This window comes from Pinus tabuliformis, chromosome 3_1 (genome assembly GCF_031772625.1).
Source record: "Pinus tabuliformis cultivar Carrire ecotype Pingquan chromosome 3_1, CPIR1, whole genome shotgun sequence".
NCBI lineage: Eukaryota > Viridiplantae > Streptophyta > Pinopsida > Pinales > Pinaceae > Pinus > Pinus tabuliformis.
In genome coordinates this window covers 707,970,846-707,990,852 of record NC_142301.1, presented here as the reverse complement: position 1 = coordinate 707,990,852, position 20,007 = coordinate 707,970,846, and the positions used below count along the sequence as shown (strand labels likewise).

The following is a 20,007-nucleotide window of genomic DNA, read 5'->3' as shown; positions in this document are numbered from 1 at the left end:
GGTATGCAGGGGCATATGGTGTTGTACGGCGGGGTCTTGGAGTGTTGCCTCTAAGGAGACTTATGGACAGGGACACCAAGCATATCGTTGGGTCTAGTTCACCCAGAATCGATGAGGACACGGATTAGCAATATTTGATGGTATCCATGGGGACTCACATGCATGTCCCTCTTCTACATCGCTTACAGGCACTGATGATTTGGTTGTTGCCCCTTGAGACTCTAGGCACGAGTAATAGGGCACAGGGAGCTCACCTGAGATATTTGGATGGGACTCAGCGCACCAGGGGAGAGACTTCTCAATGGTGGCATTAGGTCAAGGCACGAGATGATAGGTACAGGTTTGGGGAGTGTGTGGTTTGTTGTGGAGGTAGCGTATGTTCCACCCCTTAGTTCACACTTAAAGGGATGCATGATACATTTTGGGCAAGGTACTTTGAGGTGTCATAAGAGCATATACAACAGGTGGTTGACCTTTCTTATGGGCGGATGTTTCATCTTCAGGCAGTATCAGGGTACGTTTTTAGGAGACAGGATAGCAGATCCCACGGTGTGGTATGACAAGCGCAAGGAAATTTTGCATGCACTAGATTGATTCATGATGAGTGGAGTATATATATCGATTGCATGTAGGGAGGAGAGATGTGGGGCAGGTGGATTTCAGTAGTCATAAGGACTACACCACAGCAAATCTGGTTATGGGGTCTAGGGATTCCATTCGTTGACAAGTCGCTCCATTTCGTAAGGAGCGGGACCATAACAAAGGGTGATATAGCTCACCTTGGGGTTGAAATATGGGGGATCGTTGAGGCCTCCATTGTATGGTGAGGCAGGCTTTTTCAATTGCAGCTCAGGACTAGGATTAGCAATGGATGGGTAGATATTGACATAATAGAGATACCTGGGCAAGATGAGCTTGGCCTTTGTTGGTATTTCGCCACCAAGTTTCAGTGGAGGAGGATACAATGTGCGTGTGATGGAATCAGAGTGGCGCAACGATAACATGGTGGCACCCTTCTAAGACTAGCATGGGACCTGGGCATCATAGTACTTGACAGCTCAACGATATTTAGGGATGAGCTGGCTACTGTAGGGGGGGATCATTCAAATCTTCCATTGGTCTTTGGTGACTCGCTAATGGCATGGGGGACTTCATTAGCATGGAAGGTTGGTCAGTAGGAGGATATCAGGGGAAGCTCATGCGGGAGAGACTTCATCCCCGCGAATTGGGTTGTATCTTCAAGAGTTTACTCTTGGAGTGCATGAGGTGGACTACTCGGTAGGGAAGCTTCATGGGGAGTTGGATAGAGTTCTACATTATCATGATGCTCTACTTATTTATAGTATGTAGAGGGCTTCTGGTACCTATACCTGGCTAGACAGCAAGTGGAGCAAGGGGTGTTTCACATTAATCAGGATGGCTTGGGATCTTAGTATCGAAGGATTCCTTCATGACAGGACAGTGCAAAGATTGAGATTAACTTAGTGGAACATTTGGGTGGTGATGGTGATATTTAACAGTTAGAGAGAAGACTTGTTTGAGCATTGCTTGAGGACAAGCATTTTTTGGCAGGGAGGACTATCATGTCCCCAATTAGAAATTTTGTCAAGGAAATTCTCAATTTTGTAATTTTGGCAATTAATATAGTATTAGATAAATAAAACTTAGGAGAAATAAGTTGTGGAGATGTTAAGTAATTTTTTGGAGAAAAGGCAAAGGTTGGGACTTAGGAAAAGAAGAAAATTAAAGTGAAGATAAGTTGTGGAGGTTACCAAAAAGGGAAATCGAACCATGGGAAGAATCAAACCATGGTATCAAAGCATAGTGTGAGAGAAATCGAACCATGGTATGAGGAAGGGAAAGCAACAATAAAAGGAAGGCTAGAGCCTCATTTTGATCATTCTATTTTGGCATTTCATTTCTGATTTTGGTGGGTTTGCTTGAGTTGTTTAAGCCAAGTCAACTAGTGTTGTTTAGCATAAGGAATTTCCAAGCAAGAATTCCAACCTTCTTCAGTGAACTTCGAGTGTCACTCTAGAAGAGAATTTGTGAGCATAATTTGGTATTTGGAGGGTTGAATTGCAGAGATAATTCAGCTTGAATAGGTTCCAAGAGATGCAGTTGTGGAACTCGTGGCATTTTGGAGAGCTAGCATTTGGTGGATCTCGAGGCTGAGAATTTGCAAAAAGTTTCCTCAATGGAGGATGAGTTTTCTTGGATATTTTCAAAGGCAAAGAACATTGTTATCAAAAGGGCCGAATTTCTGTCATTAGGGCCTGCACAGGGGTTTTCTTACGCCATCTACAGTGCATAGATTGAAGTGGAGATTTGTGCAGGAGTTGAGTTGAGATTTCTTGTTCTTTTCCAGAGAAATTTTGGGAGGAAATTGGAGCTAATTTGCAGCAAATAGTCTTGGTGGGACGCATAACCCATTTGTTAGGAATTTCGTCCAAATTTGGGTATTTCTGGGTCAGCTGGAACTAGCCCAAAATATTTTTGGGTTTTTGTGGGTTTTATGAGGAGAGGCCTCGATTAATTTGGTAAATTTTTCTCAACACTTTTGAGGGCCAAAACAAAGGGTTGAAGCCATCCAACAGCAACAATATTCCTAGAGCAGGGCACAGTTATTTGGGGAAGCCATTCTACCACTTGGGTCTGTGAGATTTTTCTGGGTTTTGTTAGTTGGGGAGTGAGGAGCCTTCCTCTAATTTTTCATAATTTTTGGAGTAGTTTTAAGGGTTCATTTCACAGTTTTCCTCCAGCAACAACAGAAATTTCTTAGCAGTGCATTTGGACAGATTGAGCCATTTCAGCTGGAGATTTTACTTAGATTCTCACCTGGGTATTACATGCTTGCAGTAATAAGCCCAGGTTCTATCATTTCACTCCATTGTACTCAATTCCAACTTAAAATTTAATAAAATGGCTCAGCACTTTGCCTCATTTCCTTAGTGTACTAATTTGTGTTTGCATGGTGAAATTTAAATTGTTGTAGCTAGTGGATTTTTGGCAATTACTGTTAATTTTCCAATTAGGAACATTACAAGCTAGATCAAATGGGAATTTTTTTCCCTTGGGGGTCAACCACAATCTAGTGGGTAACAAACCCAAAGTCTAAAAAAGTTGTTGAGAAGCACAAAAGAAGGGCCAAGAAGCTAAAGGTAGGTTGAGAGGCCACAAAACGGGGTACGAAACCAAAAAGAGATGTCATGAGGCCAAAAAAGGGTGATTGTAAGGCTAAGATGGAGGCCAATATGCCAAAGCAGGAAGAGGCCAAAAGAAGAGGTGAGGTAAAGAGGTTTAAATGGAGGCCAAGATGCCAAAGTGGGAAGAGTCCAAAAGAAAAGGTAAAGAGGTTTAAATGGAGGCCAAGAGGTCAAAATAAGAAAGGGGGAGCACTAAATCTCCAAGTTTTCTAGGCAAACATTTTAGAAAAGAAATAGTGGATTTGTCACTCAAAAAATAGAAAAAACAAGAAAACTTTCCCCAAAGTTATTAGAGGAACCTATTAGAAATGTTAGGACAACTGAAGACAAGAAAGCTAAAGTAGCTAGGCTTATGCTTGAAGCATGGAGGGAAGAGAGAGTGAAGAGAAACATGGAACAAATGAACAAAGGACTAACATAGGGTTTGGCAACATGGACCATCAACAATGTTGTTAGCAATGCTACAATGATTGTAAACGAAGAAAACAACTTGGGGATGCAAACAAGCCTAAGAGGCAGGTCATACAATGGCTTTGAACCAAAGCCTAGCTAGAGTGGGGCACACCGTGTGGAGTATGCAAGCAAGCAAGTCATTGCAAGAAAAGGGAAACCAAAAGGGCAAACCAAAAAGAGGGAAGGAGTGGATGGAGGAAGCCTAGAAAAGAAAGTTGTCCAAGTTCCTAGGATACTAACAATGATAAGAGAATACGTGTCCTCCTATATAACCTTCATAGATGATCAATGGATCAAGGAAGGCAATGTGCAAAGTAATGTTGTACAAGGTTCCATACTATTAATAGTGTTAGGGGTATGCAATCTCGCCTATGGAAAAGACGTTACTAAACTATTCCATTACCTACGAAAATAAGAAAGAAAGAGGGAGCAAAATGATGTTCAAGTAGTGTGTTCCTTTACAAAAGTGAAAAGGATACAAAGAGATTAAAACAAGGAGAAAGAAGCAAGGTTGATTGAATATTACATATTGTAGCAAAAAATACATAGCATTGTCTAAGAAATCAACAGAAAGGAAAAGAGACTCCATAAATATGAGTGGGAATAGGCACAACAATTTTTTAGGTAATGATGATGCTAGACAAAAGAGAGGAAGGTCATAAGAAATGTGATGCACAAAAAGGAGGTAGAGGGAGACAACGTCCACAAATGAAAAGGAACAAGAAGGCCTCTTTCCCAAGAGGATCCAATTATTTGGACTTGAGGCAGAATCCATGAAGGCTAGAATCCAAAATAGTTACTAGGATCTCACAGCAAATGATTTTGTATGGCGATTCATGAGGGAACATATATTTTGTTAGCTTATTTTTGGGAGAATCTATTTGGTAACTAGTTCAAATATTGCAACATCAAGATAACAAAAGATTCACCCTAAGAAAACGAACCTTAGTTTGAATATGTAGAGTTTGAAAAAATCCAACCATGATTAATGAGGGAAACATGTATAGTAAATCTTATCTTCTTGTTAGTAGCCCCCAGTGTTAGCTCAATTGGTCGAGTCCCCATCGTTAAAGCACCTTTGATATGGAGAGGTCACGGGTTCAATTCTCTCAACACTCTCATGGTCAGGCTTCATGGTTGAGCCGGTAGGAAGTGATCCCTTTGTGTGGGTCTACCTAGTACAAATATTCGGTGGACGTAGCGGTCATCGATTTCCAGGATCCGTGAACCACATAAGAAAAAAAAATATTATCTTGTTAGTAGAAATACTCAAAGTCTTTGCGTATCAAATGACTTGAATGAGTGGAAAGAGTTTGACATAATTTAATGAAAAAAAGACTAAAATCATCTAGCTAAAATAGAAAGTATATTTATTTGAGTTTAGAAAAAACTATAGTGCAAAAGATGAAGCTCAACTCAATATGGTTGGACTCCAAAGGAGTTTATCTTGTGCATCACAACTCATCCTCATTTAGAAACAATCTATTGACATACTCAAGATTGATTTGGAGGCCTTGTAGAAAGACAAACTAATATCGCATCATTTCTATGGATTGGAGAATAAAGATATAATTGATTAGAAAAGCAAATATATTTGTTTTGGCTATTGACAAGATTCCAAGGAAAACACCTATATGAAGATTTGAAATTACCTTGTGAGGCAAGCTGTAAATTTCAACTCACTTGAGCTTGGAAAAAACCTCCATCTCCAATTGAATTGGGATGATCAATATGTAGAATATGCACTAAGCAAGTTTCAGCCAGATTTGTGGACCTCATTTGCATTATTTTGAAATAATCATTTAGTGTAATGCACTTTGATAGACATTTTTTCAATTTTCCTTAATATGGGAGTGAGTTTGGCCAAAATATAGTCTCTATGTTCAAGTTACTGAGAAAATGTTCTATTGTGGTTCCCAATAGAAACCAAAGTGTGTTATTAAAATAGTTTTGTGAATTTCACATAGGTTTTGTTATGAAAATACAAAATTGAAGTATGAGATCAAAATGGTTTCGGAAAGCATTTACACATTCCATATTCACAGTGAATCTCTATGATTCCTACAGTCAGATAAATATTTATAAAAATGGTAAATATTCTAAAATTTCAAACTTAAATCCCTTTAAAAAAAATTAATATACGTTTTTTTTATTATTTTAAAAACTTGAATGACATAATAGCTTCTAAAATTCTAAACTAAAATCCAAATAATGATATAATAGCTTCTAAAATTCTAAACTAAAATCGAAATATCCCATGTAATGTGATAATCATTACTAACACTTGAATGATATAATAGTCTCTAAAATTCTAAATTAGAACCCAAATACCTATCCAATGTGATAATTAACTTTCAGAAATATAAATATACCCAAATACCCATCCAATGTGATAATTAACTTTTAGAAACACAAATATTTGTATTTCATTGTAAAAAAACATGCGTAACTCTATGGATGATCAATAGCTATACCTACCAGTAAATAACTGGTGCGAATGTGAATTTATGGTAGTTCTTATGGAATCGAGTTCTCCTGCTCCTAAAAGAAACGTGCACAACATAACCCAAGATCACACACAAAACAGCACTAACTGACGTCGTCCAAATCATGACCACAGACCCAAACTATTTTGTAGCCCAAGGAAGGAATACACGCTACTCAAGGATCAGGAATCTTGACGAAAACAATCCCCAAAAAATACGTAGTATATGACATTAATGCATTTACATAGTTGGCCAATGTAATCATATGTAATCATTTGATTTTTGGGAAACATTGCTTCTAGTACTGTTATTTATGACATTAATGCATTTACATAGTTGGCCAATGTAATCATTTATAATCATTTGATTTTTGGGCAACGTTGCTTCTACTACTGTTATTTAGTGAAATTTCAGTGAAACAAATTCTTAATAATAATTTTGAGAATAGCTTAATTTACTAGCAAACTAGCAATAAAGAGAATAATCATATAACCTGTGTTGTTATCTGGGGTTAGCTTTTTTTTAAGAATAACCAACAGAGAGTATGAAAATATGTGTATCTACCTGATTCTGACGGGTAGTTTGGTCGTATTCTTTATTGTCTCTCCTTCTCCAGAATGTTATCTCGTCTCCGCAATGACTGCGAGCAAAGATTGAAAAAGAATCAATCTCTGCAACCATTCTAGTTATATATAAATGAAAAGAAAACCAAACAAACAAACCCACCTATGGGAAAAAATAGGACAGCTCTTAGGCTGAAATAAAAGCATTCCTTAGATTATATTCCTTCTCAATGGTGAACCCTTATAACCTGCTTCAAAGCAGAGCTCATTTGAAACCATGAATCAAAACAAAACAAAAATCAGGCGCTGTCAAATAAATTGTCATCCTGAAATCCAAATAATCAATAAAAAGGCTTAAATAATGCGCTGTCAATAATCAATAAAAGGGCTTAATCAATTAATAAAAGGGCTTAATATTTTTTTCAGAAAGAAAAAAACAGCTTTCATTCTATAATAAAGAAAGTAAATATTCATATTTTTCTTTTACATCATTTTGCATCAAAGTCTATGATATGTCAATGAAGTATTTATCTAAAGGTCTGATTCTGAGCTTACTTCTACATATGCTATACATCAGAATGTTCTATAAACAAAATGGAACCGGAACAGAACAAGCCACATCAAAGCAAGCTTAATATATTAACAAAATAATCAATAACCTGAACCTCGATATAAGAATCATCAGAATCTTTATCAGAGTCTAAATTAGAATTGGAATCATCAAAACCCGGAGCCTCGGGGACAGAATAATCAAAATGTTCATCAGCAATCTGAATCTGAATCGAAATCCAAACCTGGAAACTGGAATTGACTCGAAAACCTGCTGAGCTAAAGCCTGGAGAGTAGGAAATCTGACTCAAAAAGGTTTAACCTCCCCAAAACTAAGAAGCAACTCTTACAGATAAAACTCTGCTCTCCACCAAGGAAAATCATTTATCAAACTCCTCCACTTCAATGGATTTTATATCTACTCGTCGTTCTTCTGTTTTGCCGTACATCCTGCAACAGAACCATATCCCCAACTAACACAATTACATTAAATCCTCTATGCAACTTCCAGCTAACATTGCTTCAGGAATCATTTTTAGTCAAATTTGCGATACAGATCTCTAAATAATTATTTTACAAAAAATTAGCAAGACTCATTATAGGTTAACGCATCTTCGACAGGGTTAGCGGTTTTACCTAAATGGATAGTATGAAAAAGGCTGTACCTGCGCCAACTTCACATAAGAAGTATGAAAATACCTCATGTAATGATCTCATGTGCTCTCCGCCCTCTCCCTCATTTCAGTGAGAAAAATACAAGAGGCATCATGTATTCTTCGTACTTTCTTCTGCAATTCAACCGAAAACCATTTGTAAAATGGAGAGGGAGATATTGAATCACGGCTCAAATAAACCAAAACATACATAAGGTCGTCATCTTCAATTCGTTGTGGGGAGGCCCTCTCTTTCCCTCTCTTACATGTTTCAAATAATTAACCACTGCAAAAAATATATATATATTAAAAGGTGCAAACGATCTATATCAATGACTCTCTGCAAAAAAATTAAAACCCTTGTCAGTATGATAAATAAAAACTGTCTGATACGTCGTACCGTTTTTAGAATACCATAAAACAACTATGACGGCTCTATGAAACAAAATAAAATAGAATATGCCCTGAAAGACAGCAAAGGCACAGGGCAATATTGAATAAATCAATGTTAACCTTGATTTTCTATGATGTTAGCCCTTTACCTACGGCATCCTTGTGTCCATCGTATAATTAAGGCAACGGACATGAAGCAGATAGACGCAGAAATACGCGTGCCAACATGGATTGACAGAATTTGTAAGTGCAGAGAGTATACCGATAACGATTGCACGCATGCCTACATAGAGGGACAGAATTTGCACCTGCAGACAGAGTAACCAATTGTTATCCCTCTTTTTGAGAAACTGAAAAAGAAATCGGTACTTTCCTTACCGAATACAATGAATGAGGCAGAAAAGTGTACGAATATCATTTGGCACGTCTCATCTCCCCAGTTTCACTGCAAAATAAACAACGCTTCTCAGACGGATTGAAATTGGATAAACAGATATTAAAAACAAGGTAATTTCAACCAATTACCTTGTAGGAGAAGCTGTAAATTTCAACTCTCTTGTGCTTGGGAAAAACTTCCATCTCCAATTGAATTGGGATGATTACTATGTAGAATATGCACTATGCAAGCTTTGGCCAGATTTGTGGACCTTATTTGCAATATTTTAAAATGGTCCTCTAGTGTAATGCAATTTGATAGGCATTTTTTTCTATTTTCCTTAATATGGGAGTGAGTTTGGCCAAAATATAATCTTTATGCTCAAGTTATGGGGAAAATGTTTTATTATGGTTTCTAAATTCTCATCACGGCGGCTTCATTGCATGAACCTCACCTCTAACATAGCACACAATACTCTTAATCTGAATATATATATTGGAATATATCTCTAAAAATCACCTTATTTAACCCCCTAGACTTTATTTGATTCCTATAGACTTTGTTATAAAATTACAAAACCAAAGTATGATATTATAATGGTTTTGTGAATTTCACATAAGCTTTGCTATAAAAAGATAAAATGGAAGTATGAGATCAAAATGGATTTAGAAAGTATTTATACATTTTATATTCATAGTTCATCTCTGTGACTCTTACAAATAGATAAATATTTGTAAAAATGGTGAATTTTTAAAAATTACAAACTAAAATCTCCTTTTAAAAAATAAAATAATAGGCATATTTTTAACCATATTTTTGAACACCCCAATGATATAATAGTCACTAAAATTCCAAAGTAATTCTAATTATCCCATCCAACTTTATAATCATCGCTAACATTTGAAAGATATCATCACTAACATTTGAAAGATATAATAGTTTCTAAAATTCTAACTTAAAATCCAAATACGTAATCTAATGTGATAATCATTACTAAAGAACATCACTAATGTGATAATCAGTACTTAAAAAACAACACTAACATTTTGAACATATAAATCTCTAAAATTCTAAATTAAAATCCAAATATCCATGTTATGTGATAAATGAAAAGCATTTATCAAATTACTAAAAACTTTTTATAAATCATTTATCAGATTACTAAAAACTTTTTAGAAATATAAAAATTTATACTCGTGAAAAAACCAAAAAACATTATTGACTCTATGAATGATTAACCTTTATACGTCTGAGTAAATAATCCGTACAAAGATAAATTTATAATGGTAGTATCTTTTGAAAATTAATGGATCTGTAATAAAAACTTGCACAACATAATCCAAGATCACACGGACCAGTACTAATTACATAGAGACCCAAAACTATTTTGTGGCCTTAAGGAAGGAGTACAGGCTACTGAAGGATCACTGAGATCAAGGAATCTTGATGAAAACAATCCCCAAAAATAAGGAACAACATGAAATTTGACTCAAATAGTACATGACATTAATACACCTACATAACTGGCCAATGTAATCATCTATAATCATATGGTTTTTGCGAAAAGTTGTTTTCCTTGTCATCTAGTTCCTTTAGTGAAATTTCAGGGAAATAGAGTTTTAATTAACAATTTGTGAAATTTCAGGGAAATAGAGTTTTAATTAACAATTTTGAGCGCTGCTTAATTTTATAGAAAACTGGAAATAAAGAGAATAATCATATAACCTAGGTGTTGGGTTTAATTTAAAATTGCATTAAAGAGAATAATCATATAACATAGGTGTTCGCTAGGGTTATTTGTTTAATTTAGAATAACCAACCGAGAATATGATAAAACGTGTATCTAGCTGAATCAGATTGGTAGTTTGTTCTCTTTTTTTAATGGTCTCTCGTCCAGCATGGTATCCCATCTCTGCAATGACTGCAATAAAAGATCGAAAAAAATCAATCTCTACAACCATTCTAGTTATATATAAACGATAAGAAAACCAAACAAACAAGCAAGCATACATATGGAAAAAATGGGACAGCACTTACGCTGAAATAAAAACATTTCTTACATTATCTTCTTTCTCAATGGTGAATCTTATAACCTGATTCAAAGCAGAGCTCATTTGAAACCATAAATCAAAACAAAACAAAAATCATGCGCTGCCAAATAAATTGTCATCCTGAAATCCAAATAATCAATGAAAGGGCTTAATCTATGATCAAAATAATCAATAACCTGAACCTCGATATAAAGATCATCAGAATCTTGATCAGAGTCTGAATTAGAATCGGAATCATCAAAACCCGGAGCCTCGGGAACAGAATAATCGAAATTTTCATCAGCAATCTGAATTCCAACCGAAATCCAAACCTGTAAACCGGAATTGACTCGAAAACCTGCTGAGCCAGAGCCTGGAGACTGACTCAAAAAGGTTTAACCTCTCCAAACCTAAGAAGCAACTCTTACAAATAAAATTCTGCTCTCCACGAAGGAAAATCATCTATCAAGCTCCTCGACTCCAATGGATTCATCTCTCCCAGTTGTTCTTCTGTTTTGCCGTACATCCTGCAACAGAACCATATCCCCAACTAACACAATTCCATTAATCAGCTATGCAACTTCCAGATAACATTGCTTCAAGAATCATTTTTAGTCAAATTTGCGATACAGATCTCTATATAATTATTTTTCAATTAATTAGCAAAACTCATTAACTAGGTTAACCGCATCTTCGACAGGGTTAGCGGTTTTACCTAAATGGATAGTATGAAAAAGGCTGAACCTACGCCAACTTCACATAAAATGAGTATGAAAATACCTCATGTAATGATCTAATATGCTCTCCGCCCTCTCCCTCATTTCAGTGAGAAAAATACTAGAGGTATCATGTATTCTTCTTACTTTCTCCTGCAATTCAACCGCAAACCATTTGTAAAATGGAGAGACAGATCAATAATCACGGCTCAAATAAACCAAAACATACCTAAGGTCGTGATCTTCAATTCGTTGTGGGGAGACCCTCTCTTTCCCTCTTTTATATGTTTCAAATAATTAACCACTGCAAAAAAATATATATTTAAAGGTGCCAACGATCTATGTCAATGACCCTGTGCAAAAATTGAAACCCTTGCCAGTAACATAAATAAAAACAGTTTGATGCATACGACGTACCGTATTTAGAATACCATAAAACAACTATCAGTGCTCTTTGAAACAAAATAAAATAAAATATGCCCTAGAGAGACTGCAAAGGCACAGGGCAATATTGAATAAATCAATGTTAACCTTGATTTTCTATGATGTTAGCCCTTTACCTACGGCATCCTTGTGTCCATTGTATAATTAACGCAACGGACATGAAGCAGATAGACGCAGAAATACGCGTGCCAACATGGATTGACAGAATTTGTAACTGCAGAGAGTATACCGATAATGATCGCACGCATGCTTACATAGATTAACAGAATTTGTACCTGCCGAGAGTAACCAATTGTTATCTCTCTTTTTTGAGAAACTGAAAAAGAAATCGGTACTTACCTTACAATGAATGAGGCAGAAACGTGTACGAATATCATTTGGCTCCTTCGTAATCTTGTACCGTCTCATCTCCCCAGTTTCACTGCAAGATAAACAACGCGTCTCAGGCGGATGGAAACAGATGAACAGATATTAAAAACAAATTAGAAACCCAAGCTGCTCGTCTCATATTTTCCCTCCATGGCAAACCCTTGTCTTCACCTGTTGCAAATTTATTATGCACGTCAAAACCGTTAAGAAAAACTGCTAAAGTAAACAACAGCACTGTATCTACGCTATAATGGCAAAAACTGCTCAAGAAAACAAAAGCACTGTATCTACGCTATAATGTCCTCGTGATTTACCATTGCTTCACCGTAAAATAGAAATAATGAATAAAGTGCGTTCTATACATATAGCCAACCGGCTGTTCACCATACAAAATTATTATTAGTAAAAGGCATATATAGAGAAAAACAAACGCACACCTGCTCCTCCACCGAAAGGATAACGAGGATTTCTCTTTAAAGATTCTTCTGCTCTACATAACAGCCACAAAATAAAATCCCCTAGGCAAACAATGGAAGAAAAACCAAAAACAAAATAGTAACAAATACCATCAAAACGTGAAAAACCAACCTAAAGAACGATTTAAATCTTAAAATGCATGGCCATGCAACAAAGGAAACAAAGATGGACAGAAAACAAGGGAAGCTAATGCGATGCAGAGCAGAGCAGATTATGAAAATGAGAATGTGCTGTCTTCTGCATTTCAAAAGGTCACAATCACTCTGATCTGATAGCTTTGGGAGGAGTGGGCTTGCCATCAACGTCCCAGTACAATTTCAATGCAATCTACTTTCTAAAGAAAGTTGTTTTCAATGTGAAATTTTTTTTGACGTTCATGCGTCAGAATTTGGTTGAAAATGTTGAGATGAACTTTTCATGTGTTAGAATTTGGTTGAAAGTTTTAAGATGGAAATTTTGATTTACGTTATTTAAATTAGTTTTTTTATTATATATATAGATTTAATATCTTAAAAAAAAAATAGAGCATTTTTATAGTGTAAGTTTACTTATCAAACTTGTGATTTCAATAAATTCCTACTAAATTTTTAAAAAATTAGACAAGGGTAAAAAACTTATGAAAAAGCACATGATGTGCATGGTGTAATGGTAGGGGCAGAGGCTGTCACTCCCCCCACCCAGGTTCGAGTCCTGCAGAGGCAGGTGATTGATGTAAAAAGGTTGTAAAAATGTTGTAAAAAAGATGTAAATGTTGTAAAGGGTCCCGCGGAAACTTACAAAAAAAGAAAAAACTTATGAAAAAAACTTCCAAAAAATCACACAAAATACAATTAATTTTTTAAATATCAAATAAACATGGTTTGTTTTTTTACCCTTGTGTTTATGGCCGTATGTGTTTATGGTGTAATAAAATTTGTGAAAGTTTGATTAATGATTATTAATATTCCATCATTATTATAATTTTAATAAATTATTAAATATCTCAGGTTGCCGCAGAGGACGACTACTCCAGCCAGAGTCAAGAAGGGTGTGGCTTTGCTCATCTGTTTTCATCTTTGAATTTTTTAATAAATTATTAAATATATCAAGTTGTCGCAGAGGACGACTACTCCAGCGAGAGTCAAGAAGGGTGTGGCTTTGCTCATCTGTTTTCATTTTTGAAGTTTTTAAATAGGCAAATTACATATCTCCAATTAATATGGAAATGGTGGGATTTTATTTACGCTGCCATGTCATATATTTTTCAGGGTTTTGTTCTGTGATGGTTTAAAGTGATATTTTATTTGTGATATTTTAAAAACATAAGAACTTGTATTTGTGAAAAACTTTTATGAATGATTAACCTTTATACTTATGAGTAAATAATCTTTGCACAAATAAATTTATAATGGTAGTATCGTGTAGGAGGAGTTCAAAAGGATTCTAGTTCTCGTCATGAATGATTAACCTTTATACCTATGAGTAAATAATCTTTGCACAAATAAATTTATAATGGTAGTATCTTGTAGGAGTTCAAAAGGATTCCAGTTCTCCTCCTCGTAATAAAAACGTGCACAACATAATCCAAGATCAAGAAATACTAGTTACACACAGACCCAAACTATTTTGTGGCATTAGGAAGGAGTACAGGCTACTGAAGGATCACTGAGATCAAGGAATCTTGATGAAAACAATCCGCAAAAATTAAGGAACAACCTGAAATTTGACTTAGATAGTACATGACATTAATACACCTACAGAACTCGCCAATGTAATCTTCTGATTTTTGGGAAAAGTTGTTTTCCGTGTCATCTCCTTTAGTGAAATTTCAGGGAAATAGAGTTTTGATTAAAAATTTTGAGTGCTGCTTAATTTAATAGAAAACTGAAATAAAGAGGATAATCATATAACCTAGATGTTAGCTGTTGAATTTAAAATGGCAATAAAGAGAAAAATCATATAATCTATGGTGTTAGCCAGGGTTAGTTGTTTGATTTAGAATAACCAACTCAGCATATGATAAAACGTGTATCTAGCTGATTCAGATGGGTAGTTTCTTTTATTTTTTTATTCTCTCTCCTCCAGCATGGTATCTCATCTCTGCAATCACTGCAATGAAAGATAAAACAAAAACAAAAAAAATCAATCTCTACCACCATTCTAGTTATATATAAACGATAAGAAAACCAAGCAAACATACCTATGGACAAAATGGAACCATTCTAGTTATATATAAACGATAAGAAAACCAAACAAGCAAACATACCTATGGAGAAAATGGGACAGCGTTTAGGCTGAATTAAAAACATTTCTTACATTATCTTCTTTCTCAATGGTGAACCTTATAAGCTGCTTCAAAGCAGATTCATTTCTTACATTATCTTCTTTCTCAATGGTGAACCTTATAAGCTGCTTCAAAGCAGATTCATTTCTTACATTATCTTCTTTCTCAATGGTGAACCTTATAAGCTGCTTCAAAGCATAGCTCACTTGAAACCATAAATCAAAACAAAACAAAAATCATGCGCTCCCAAATAAATTGTCATCTATAAATCCAAATAATCAATGTAAAGGCTTAATCTATTACCAAAATAATCAATAACCTGAACCTCGATATAAGAATCATCAGAATCTTTACCAGAGTCTGAATTAGAATTCGTATCATCAATATCCGTAGCCTCGGGAACAGAAATCGAAATTTCATCAGCAATTGAATCTGAATCGAAATCCAAACCTTTTTTCAGTAAGAAAAAGAGCGAAATTCTATTATATTGATGTAATCCAGATTACATAACAGTAAGTATAGAACTAGCACATACAGCTCAAAATGTAGAAATAACCTGCATAGTGCAGGAAGAAACTTAACCATGCAGAATGTAGCCATGAAGGAAAGATGATAATAAGCAAAATGGGGCAATACTTACAAAATAGAGGAGCTTGTGCCATAGAGAAAATCAAAAAACAGGTGCAGAAACGGGACGGTTGCCACGGTTCCCCGTAAAAAACCTGTAAGAAACTGAAACCAGACGGAAACGTCGTTTTTTACAGTTATTTTAACTAACGGGTGCATATATTTTATGGGAAATCCTTTACCGGTGGTAGTTCGCTCTTTTGCATGTCATTCTCAGCCTGTATTTTCACTCTTTATTGTATATTTTACTCCTGTATTCATTCAATAACCTAGAGGCTTATGCCAAATATATAGAAAATTGATCATTTATGTACTATGTTCCTTTTTTAATTGATTTGTTTTCCTTTAACATATATATTGTTAAAATTCATATTTTAAACACTATTCTATATGTGGCTCAAGAAATTCACATTTAATTGCAAATTCTATTTATTGTTTATATATATATATATATATATATCTAATTATTTGGAATTTTTTTGAAGGAAACAATAATTAGCTGAATGCTCAAAATGCATAAAAATGTATACACTTAATTGATTAGGAGGCATAAGAATGTATATATTTAATAGTCAATTTGCTAAGCATCAGTTTCTTATTTAAATTATTTAGGTTTTTAATTAAATTTGCGCTGAGTTGAAACTATATTGAAAATTGAAACTAACTCTGTATTTTTTATTTTTATTTTCATTTTCTCTCTCCTCGTTTCTTGAGTGCGAAACCTCCAAACTCCTTTTCTCGAACCGTTTTAGTTTCTCGTTTCTTTTCCCGTTTCTCGTTTCTGGTAACATAGGTATATACTAGGGCAAGATGTATGGAAGAGTGAGTTATGTAGCCAGAAGAGCGAAATCCTGAATATGGTACTTTAATTCCCCATTGTAATAGTCATTTCCCATTTACCAACTTGTGATTGGAGACCCTTCTTTGATAGTTCATTTGCTTGTATATTATGAGACCTGTTCACATGATTTATAACATAATCCTTTCTCGATTTCCATAGGGACTCAATTCTGTTCATCCATCTAGACAGATAGTGATTTTTTATGGAAAACTTAGCATTAACATGATCTATTATGAGTTTGGAATCACCATAAATCTACAAATTGGAAACTCTAAACTGACTCAAAAAAGTTTAACCTCTCCAAACCTCAAAAAAGTTTAACCTCTCCAAACCTGAGAAGAAACTCTTACAAATAAAACTCTGCTCTCCAACAAGGAAAATCATCTATCAAGCTCCTCCACTCCAATGGATTTCATCTCTCCTATCGTTCTTCTGTTTTGCCGTACATCCTGAAACAGAATTATATCCCCGACTAACACAATTCCATTAATCATCTATGCAACTTCCAGAAAACATTGCTTCAAGAATCATTTTTAGTCAAATTTGCGATACATATCTCTATATAATTATTTTACAATTAATTAGCAAGACTCATTAACTAGGTTAAATGCATCTTCGACAGGGTTAGCGGTTTTACCTAAATGGATAGTATGAAAAAGGCTGTACCTACGCCAACTTCACATAAAGTGAGTATGAAATTACCTCATGTAATGCTCTAATATGCTCTCCGCCCTCTCCCTCATTTCAGTGAGAAAAATACTAGAGGCATCATGTATTCTTAGTACTTTCTCCTTGCAATTCAACCACAAACCATTTGTAAAATGGAGAGATAGATATTGAATCACGGCTCAAATAAACCTAAACATACCTAAATTCGTGATCTTCAATTCGTTGTGGGGAGACCCTCTGTTTCCCTCTTTTACATGTTTCATATAGTTAATCACTGCAAAATTATTATATTAAAGGGTGCAAACGATCTATTTCAATGACTCTGTGCAAAAAATTAAAACCCTTGCCAATATGATAAATAAAAACTGTTTGATACGTCGTACCGTATTTAGAATACCATAAAACAACTATGACGACTCTTTGAAACAAAATAAAATAAAATATGGCCTGGAAAGACTGCAAAGGCACGGCGCAATATTGAATAAATCAATGTTAACCTTGATTTGCTATGATGTTAGACCTTTACCTAAAGCATCCTTGTGTCTACCGTACCTAGAAATGACCAAACGCGTGCCAAAATGGATTGACAGAATTTGTAACTGCAGAGAGTATCCCGATGATGATCGCACGCATGCTTACATAGATGAACAGAATTTGTACCTGCAGAGAGAGTAACCAATTGTTATCTGTCTTTTTCGAAAAACTGAAAAAGAAATCTGTACTTCCCTTACCGAATACAATCAATGAGGCAGAAAACTGTAGGAATGTCATTTGGAACGTTCGTAATCTTGTACCGTCTCATCTCCCCAGTTTCACTGCAAGATAAACAACGCGTCTCAGGCGGATTGAAACGGATGAACAGATATTAAAAACAAATAAGAAACCCAAGCTGCTCGTCTCATACTTTCCCTCCAAGGCAAACCCTTTTCTTCACCTGTTGCAAATTTATTATGCGCGTCAAAACCATTAAGCAAAAACTGCTAAAGAAAACAACAGCACTGTATCTACGCTATAATGGCAAAAACTGCTAAAGAAAACAACAGCACTGTATCTACGCTATAATGGCAAAAACTGCTAAAGAAAACAAAAGCACTGTATCTACGCTATAATGTCCTCGTGATTTTCCACTGCTTCACCGTGAAATGGAGATAATGAATAAAGAGTGTTCCAACCGGCTGTTCACAGTACAAATTTATTATGCGTAAAAGGCATATATAGAGAAAAACAAACGCGTACCTGCTCCTCCACCGAAAGGATAACGAGGATTTCTCTTTAAAGATTCTTCTGCTCTACATAACAGCCACAAAATAAAATCGACTGGGCAAACAATGGAAGAAAAACCAAAAACAAAACAGCAACAATTACAATCAAAATATGAAAAACCAACCCAAACAACGATTTAAATCCCAAAATGTATGGCCATGCAATAAAGGAAACAAAGATGGACACAAAACAAGGGAAGTCAATGCGATGCAGAGCAGAGAAGATTTTATGAAAATGTGAACGTGCTGTCTTATATACTCTGCCTTTCAAACGGTCACAATCACTCTGATCTGATAGCTTTTTCGGAGGAGTGGGCTTGCCATCAACATCCCACTTCTAGTTCAATTTCAATGCATCTTTCAAATATTCGATAAGCATGGTTTTTATTGTTTCCAACTTCAATCGAAGTGGGTGTGTGTTTATGTTGGAATAAAGTTTGTAAAATTTTGATTAATGATTCTTAATATTCCACCATTATTACAATTTTAATAAATTATTAAATATCTCAGGTTGTCGCAGAGGACGACTACTCCAGCAAGAGTAAAGAAGGGTGTGGCTTTGCTCGTCTCTTTTCATTTGTGAATTTTTTAAATAGGCAAATAACATATCTCCGATTCATACGGAAATGGTGGGGTTTTATTTACGCTGCCATGTCTTCTATTTTTCAGAGTTTTGTTCGAGAGGTAATTTACTTAGAAAATAAGAAAAATATAAATATATTGGGAAAAATAAAGAATTATTTTGTTGCTAGAAAAATATGAAAATTTTGTTTGGATTGAGGACCTTAGCAATAATCCATATTCGGCAAGCCTATTTAATCTAATTATTTCAGATATCATTGATATTTTTATCTGTTTTTTATGGTTTCAGTTATATGATTTTTTTATTTTATTTGGAATTTAAAAATAGGTTGGAATATTGTCTTGCATGATGAAGCTTTAATATGTATCCAAACACATTTGGGACAAAAAAAATATTAACTTTTGTGGTTTGTCTGATTTTAAATTTGGCAAACCATCACAAAAAAAAATTAGAATTTATGTAATTTGATATAGACCCTGACAAAATGATTTTGATATTATGTAATTTGATATCAATTTAATAGAAATATACTTTAAAAAAATAATAATAAGTAGAAATTAAAAGGTAATAAAGAAAGTTGTTTAATTATTTAATGTGTTTATTTTTGTAATTAGTTTTGTTCAAAATTTGATAGAGATTGTTTGGAATTGTAAGTTTGAACTTTGTAATCTACTCAATTTGAGGTCTCATGGGTTTTTTTATAATGCTGAAATTATTTATGCCTTCAAAAACACAATATAAACAATGAAAATACACAATCTTGTGCTAAAATTCTAAATTCTAGCCCAAAAAACATCAATCACTTAAACTGCACACTTATTTTATTTGCTAAACTAAATGTATAATAATTAGTTTGCTTTTGAGTCAGAATTAGCTTATACATTAAAATTTTATATTAGTAAATTACTTATTTTATTTGGAAAGTTTTGTGATTAATTAGTTAATTGAAAAATATTTTTTTTATGTAATTGGTTGTACTCTAAAGAAGTTTATCATGTGTATCACAATTCATCCTTCTCATCCTCCTTGACAAAAAATCTATAAAGA

General features: G+C 34.6%; 2 long non-coding RNA genes across 5 annotated transcripts in view; both read right to left on the bottom strand.

Moving 5' to 3' along the window:
• The window catches only part of LOC149189156 (uncharacterized), a 231,568-nt gene extending 222,797 nt beyond the window's left edge, over positions 1–8,771 (bottom strand). Inside the window, exons 1-7 of one of the 4 annotated variants that reach the window (XR_016256335.1) lie at positions 8,682–8,771; positions 8,453–8,611; positions 8,122–8,196; positions 7,894–8,045; positions 7,503–7,707; positions 6,872–6,956; positions 6,710–6,785 (exon numbers count right to left, since the gene is read on the bottom strand). This is a non-coding gene — a long non-coding RNA (uncharacterized LOC149189156). Of the gene's footprint in view, positions 1–6,137; positions 6,201–6,709; positions 6,786–6,871; positions 6,957–7,502; positions 7,708–7,893; positions 8,046–8,121; positions 8,197–8,423 lie in introns of all 4 variants that reach the window. The other 3 variants (XR_016256334.1, XR_016256336.1, XR_016256333.1) reach the window with 3 other exon arrangements.
• A 2,144-nt stretch (positions 8,772–10,915) lies between these two features.
• LOC149189155 (uncharacterized) lies at positions 10,916–12,398 on the bottom strand. The gene is made up of 5 exons (XR_016256332.1): positions 12,209–12,398; positions 11,986–12,083; positions 11,655–11,729; positions 11,490–11,578; positions 10,916–11,236 (listed from the first exon to the last, which is right to left on the bottom strand). It is a non-coding gene; the product is annotated as an uncharacterized LOC149189155 (long non-coding RNA).
• Between the last annotated feature and the right edge of the window lie 7,609 nt (positions 12,399–20,007).